Source organism: Salmo salar, chromosome 21 (assembly GCF_965601325.2).
Source record: "Salmo salar chromosome 21, fSalSal1, whole genome shotgun sequence".
NCBI lineage: Eukaryota > Metazoa > Chordata > Actinopteri > Salmoniformes > Salmonidae > Salmo > Salmo salar.
Genome location: NC_138311.1, coordinates 60311132 through 60318130, shown reverse-complemented (window position 1 = coordinate 60318130; position 6999 = coordinate 60311132).

Sequence of the window (6999 nt, the reverse complement as noted above, 5' to 3'; positions counted from 1 at the left end):
TCATATTTAATTGAAAACGAGACACTTAGAACAAAACAAGAAAAGGACAGCCAAACAGTTCTGTCAGGTATAACAAAACACTAAACAGAAATTAACTACCCACAAACCCCAAAGGAAAACAGGCTGCCTAAGTATGACTCCCAATCAGCGACAACGATGAACAGCTGTCCCTGATTGAGAGCCATACCAGGCCAAAACAAAGAAATACAAAGCATAGAAAAAAGGACATAGAATGCCCAGCCAAATCACACCCTGACCAAACCTAAATAGAGACATAAAAAAGGGTCTCAGGTCAGGGCGTGACACCGGGTTTGGCTGGGGTAGGCTGTCATTGTAAATAAGAATTTGTTCTTAAGGAATACCTGGGATAGGATAAAGTAATCCTTCTAACCCCCCCCCCCCCCCCCCCCAAAAAAAAGATATAGATGTACTATTGTAAAGTGGTTGTTCCACTGGATATCATAAGGTGAATGCACCAATTTGTAAGTCGGTCTGGATAAGAGTGTCTGCTAAATGACGTAAATGTAAATGTAAATGTTCCAACCAGGTGAGAAGGTCTTGGTCCTGATCCCTACAACGGAGAGTAAATTCCTGGCTACGTGGCATGGGCCCTACGACATCGTTGAGCGGGTAGGCGATGTCAACTATAAAGTCCGCCAACCAGGGTGGAGAAAACCCCTCCAGCTGTACCATGTGAACTTACTGAAGTAAGGGAAAACCCCCCTGATTTGGACAAAATAACATGGGAACATATTGGCATAGCACGAATCATACACACGATTGTAAATACCACCGAAAGTGGTCCATCTCCGTGCAAATCATATGGCAATTTTCCGATGGCAATTGCCAATTGTAACACCCCAAATTTCCTTTAGATGGCGAGCGCGCTCCACCGTGGATTTTCATACAGCAAATGATACCCAAGTCTACACCCAAGGGTCAGATTTTGATAAAATGAAAAAAATTTTGAAAACTTATCACCCCTTAAAAAGTGCTTTCTGGACCGTTTTCCGAATTTTTTTCGATTGTTATGTCAATTACACATGTATAAGAGCTGTATGAACATGCTTATGACGTTTTTTATTGACGTCGTTTTTTGGGTTGCTTTTGCTTGTGCACAAGGCATATGTTTTGTACATTTTGAATATGATTTCATAGGAAAAAAGTGACACTTTTTTTTCTTCTTTTTTTTGCAAAATGACACGTCCAATGCTTTTTTTTGTCAATTATGAAAGTATTGAATGTGCCAAATCACAGCAAATATCCAATAGATGGCTAGAGCTCTCCGCAGTGAATTTTCATATTGCAAATGTAACACAATTCAAGACCCAAGAGTCAAATTTTGAAAAAATGACATATTTTTTAAAAACTTTTCAACCCCTTAAAGAGTGGTTTCTGGACTGTTTATCGAAATTTCGATTTTTATGTCAATTACACATGTATAAGAGCTGTATGGACATACATTTGACATATTTTATTGACATAATTTTTTGGATTGTTTTTGCTTGTGCATAAGGCATATGCTTTGTGCATTTGGAATATGATTTCATAGGAAGTTAAAAGTGACATATTTACTTGTGCATAAGGCATATGTTTTGTGCATTTGGAATATGATTTCATAGGAAGTCAAAAGTGACATATTTGCTTGTGCATAAGGCATATGATTTGTGCATTTGGAATATGATTTCATAGGAAGTTAAAAGTGACATATTTTTTTCTTTTTTTTGCCAAATGCCATTAGAAATGTGCAAATGAAATGTCCAATTCTTTTTTTGTCAATTATACGTGTATGAAAGTATTGGATGTGCCAAATCAGGATGTTTGTCCGTTTGCCATATTCGATCATAGGAAGTCGGTTTCCAAACCCAAAAATCAGTGAACCATAGTCCAAATGGCATTTATACTGCCCAAATGATATATAGCCCTATGTTAAGCCATGAATCAATGCAGACAGTCTACTTGTCATGTATGATGAGGGAGAAGTGGGACTCTGTTGCTTTAAACATTTTTAACTAATTTGACATGCTCAGAATGCATAATTGACTGGCCCGATGATCTCGGGATGGCCGTGCAGTGACTGTGGTTCCTCTCCATCGCTCGTTGTGTTGATTTCATCATGTCAACTTTGGTGATATTTTTTGCTGTTGAATCATATTGCAAATGCGCGTTACGTTTGCAATATAGCGCGTTACGTTTGCAATATGATTCAATGGGCATTTAGCATCACGAATTTAGGCATGCTCAAAAATACTGCTGAAATGCATAATTGACTGTCCCGATGATCTCGGTATGGCCGTGCAGTGACTGTGGTTCCTCTCCATGGCTTGATGGTGACATGAGAGAAGTGGGACTGTCGTTTTTTAGCGAATTTTTTGAAAAATGTCCAAAATGACTAGGGGTGCCCCATATTGGATGGGCACTGATGAAGGTGCTCCCTACCCAACCGTGGACCCCTTGCACCCCCCTAAAGGCATTTAAAACCATTCTAAAAAAATTATCCTGGTAACCCATTTCGGGTCACCATGTGCACAGATGCGCATTTGCAATATGTTTCAATGGGCCTCAACATCACGAATTTGGCATGCTCAAAAACCCTGCAGAAATGCATAATTGACTGTCCCAATGAACTGGGGATGGCCGTGCAGTGACTGTGGTTCCTCTCTATCGCTCATTGTGTTGATTTCATCATGGCAACTTTGGTGATATTTTTTGCTGTTGAATCATATTGCAAATGCACGTTACGTTTGCAATATTGCGCGTTACGTTTGCAATATGATTCATCATGTCAACTTTGGTGATATTTATTGCTGTTGAATCATATTGCAAATGCGCGTTACGTTTGCAATATTGCGCGTTACGTTTGCAATATGATTCATCATGTCAACTTTGGTGATATTTTTTGCTGTTGAATCATATTGCAAATGCACGTTACATTTGCAATATTGCGCGTTACGTTTGCAATATGATTCAATGGGCATTTAGCATCACGAATTTAGGCATGCTCAAAAATACTGCAGAAATGCATAATTGACTGGCCCGATGAACTCGGGATGTCCGGGCAGTGACTGTGGTTCCTCTCCATTGCTCGTCACCCAGCAGTCAGCGTCCATCAGTAAATTAGATGTCATTCTGACACCAAACTGATACCATCTGACACCAAATCCACTTTTTCCAACTCGTATAGAAGCCAACTATCACATATGTCAGAGAAGGCCTATAATTCACAGTGCTTTCAATTTTAACCATAAAAAAACATAAAACACATAGTTACGTTATAGCTGCGGGTCCAGCTCTGACAATATGTGTAGGCCTATGTGAGGCGACCCCGAATCCCAAGTTTCGGCTCGATAGGTCATTCGGTGCCCGAGCAATGGCCTTAATTGGTGCTGAAAATCCACTTTTTCAGGGCGTTACTACGGGGTCCCTGAATGAGCTATCGGACAGAGACATTAGGGTCCGTCTCTATGGGCCGAGGCGGTTTCAATGCACCTAGTCTTGCGACTCTGGGACATTTCTACATGTCGCCATGTCCGTGATATTCAAAATGAATTTAACATATTGCAAATGCACGAGGCGGTTTCTCAGTCTGAGAACCTTCTAGAGCCACATAAATCACCGTGCACTATCGACTTGAGCTCTAGAACAAGTTTCTAAAATTTCGGAGCTCTAGGTCTGACGGTTCTTGAATCGTTTGAACGAAAGTAACTATTGAAGGCGGTATAAGCCTCTAAGCCCAACACTATTTTACATTTTACATTTACGTCATTTAGCAGACGCTCTTATCCAGAGCGACTTACAGTAGTGAATGCATACATTTCATACAATTTCATACATTTTTTTTATCTGTGCTGGCCCCCCGTGGGAATCGAACCCACAACCCTGGTGTTGCAAACACCATGCTCTACCAACTGAGCTACAGGGAAGGCTGTCCCTATGGCCAAATTGTGTGTGTGTGTTTTAGTTTTTTTTGCAACAATAATAGACACACGTTGTCTTTGCGGTAGACATAAACAGAATCCTGAATAAGAAGTCTCTAACCTTAAGAATTGACTGAATGACACAGGGTTGAGTTGCGTGATTTTCACTATGTGCAGGTTATATGACAATAGCTCTAGGGTGTTTTTAACAACTTCCGGTTGTCACAGGAAGCTCTTGCTCCACACACGTTGTCTTTGGGGTAGACATAAACAGAATCCTGAATATGAAGTCTCTACCTTAAGAATTGACTGAATGACAGATGGTTGAGTTGCGTGATTTTCACTATCTGCTGGTTGGCCATATGACAATAGCTCTAGGCTGTTTTTAACAACTTCCGGTTGTCACAGGAAGCTCTTGCTCCACACACGTTGTCTTTGGGGTAGACATAAACAGAATCCTGAATATGAAGTCTCTACCTTAAGAATTGACTGAATGACAGATGGTTGAGTTGCGTGATTTTCACTATGTGCGTTTTATATGACAATAGCTCTAGGGTGTTTTTAACAACTTCCGGTTGTCACAGGAAGCTCTTGCTCCACACACGTTGTCTTTGGGGTAGACATAAACAGAATCCTGAATATGAAGTCTCTACCTTAAGAATTGACTGAATGACACATGGTTGAGTTGCGTGATTTTCACTATATGCTGGTTGGCCATATGACAATTGCTCTAGGCTGTTTTTAACAACTTCCAGTTGTCACAGGAACCTTAGAATCGACACAGGTAGACCTCACAGTAGCCTGATGGATTGTTATAGAAGACAGGTTCATAAGGCATTCATAACCCACATAAATTCAACCTGAAGCCTATGAGAATAGTCAATGTATTTCTATTGGGAGAGAAGTCATTGCACACTTTTTGATCTAAACACCTTCTTTTTACTGTGAAGGGTTAATGCCACAGGGTCAAGGTTAGGCTTGCACAGATCGGGAGGACCTCGGGAACGCTCCTGAGGTTGAACTGTGCTTCTAACCCTAACGGTTCTCTCACTGTCACCCAAAAGCACTTGACATATTGGTGCAGGCATCATTTTGGGCCTAGTTTTCTCACGGTCGCTGCGCTCAGACCGAGCAAGCTACGGGCGTCTCATTGAACTCGGCACAGCCTAGAGATAATGGTAATGCCATTGCAGGCTCTTTGTGTCTTTAAGCACCGCACTGTGTCACTCCGTCCTGGCTGTGTGTGTGTGTGAGAGAGCTTTTCTTTGACATCTGACGGGATAAATGACTGATTTACAGTTCATGAGGGTTGCCTAGTCACACATATGAAGTTGTGGAAAGATCTGACCTTTTTAACCCTTCAAAACAGCCCCTATGACACCATTTTAAGGCACTTCTGGTTGACACAGGAATCTGAATGTTAGGCTCTTATAGAATATTGAGTTTTAAGTCTTTATGTTAAGAACTGACTTATTTACAGAGGGTTGAACAAGTGTGTGTTGTTTCAGAAAATGACAGAAAATCACAGATATCTCGCAGAGCTCCGAAACCCGCCTTAACGGACTCATCTGAACACGCTGCAACTGGATATGTAACTTTTTTGGAAAGAAACCCTCCTATTGTTGAATATCACCAATGTGTCATTGTACAATTTCTCTGAAATGAACATTGGTAAATGCATGGTTCCTTTTCTCCTGACACCGTAGGCTCATGCAGTTTGATGTGAAGCGGTCAAATCAGCACTCTATTTTCCTGTTTGACTTTCAATCCCAGAAAAATAGCCTTAACTCGAAAAGCGTTGAGGCCTCGACTCCATCCTGTTCGGGGCCAACTGCCCATTATGCCAAACCCACACAGACCGAGTTTCGTCTTGGAATTCTTTTCCGTTTAGGAGAAAAAGCCGTGTCGTGATAGGTGATATATGTTACGTTTGCAATATGATTCCATTCGCCCTCCCGTGGAATAATCCGGAACTGCAATGAAATGACCAAAATTTGAAAATTTTATTAAACGGAAACGGAAGGTCCGAGAGACTCCGTTCAATGACTTCCTGGAAGATCCGGCCCCTGTGAGCGGCCCGACGCCGTCCGCGGATTTATCGGACGTAGTCGGACGTCTAGTAAGGGAGCGTGCATTTGCAATATGGACTTTCTCACTAACCATACGGCTAGCGCACATGTGTTCCCTTCATGTATGAAATGGCATGCACACGAGGCGCTGTGCGTAACGTGGACCTGGCCACAGCAGGGCCCGCCCTCTGTCGAAGTTGCAATGGGGGAAGACCTCAGCCCGACCCAACGAAAAGAGTTCAGAGAGTTGGTCCAGCAGAATACGACCGTGTTCTCCAAGGTGCCGGGGCGCACGGATCTTGTGGAACATCATATCCACACACATCCGGGAGCAAAAGTGCATAAACGGCCATACCGGATACCAGAAGCCCGGACGGTGGCGGTCCAGTGATGACAATGCTAGAAATGGGGGTACTGGAGGAGTCCCACAGTGAGTAGTCTAGCCCTATAGTGTTGGTTCCAAAACCGGATTGAACCGTCCGCTTCTGCAATGACTTCCGGGGCCTGAATGAGGTCAGTAACTTCGATGCCTACCCCATGCCCTGGGTGGACGAACTGATTGACCGCTTGGGGATGGCGAGATACGTCAGCACCTTGGACCTTACGAAGGGGTACTGGCAGGTGCCACTGGCAGCGGCCTCTCGGGAGAAGACTGCCTTTTCCACTCCGGGGGGTCTATACCACTACCGGGTTCTGCCTTTCGGGCTCCACAGGGCACCAGCAACCTTTCAGCGACTCATGGACCGCGTCCTGTGGCCGCACAGTGAGTACGCAGCTGCTTATCTGGATGACATAATTGTGCACAGTGACAGTTGGGAGTCACATCTTTGTAGGTTACAGGCAGTGGTGGATGCGCTAAGGGATGCAGGTCTGACTGCGAAACCCCCCACAAGTGCAAGCTGGGCTACGCCGAGGTGGAGTACCTGGGCTATCAGATCGGGAGGGGAAATGTGAAGCCCCAAGAAGAAGAAAAAATTGCTGCCATTAGGGGATGGCCGGTCCCCCGAACCAAG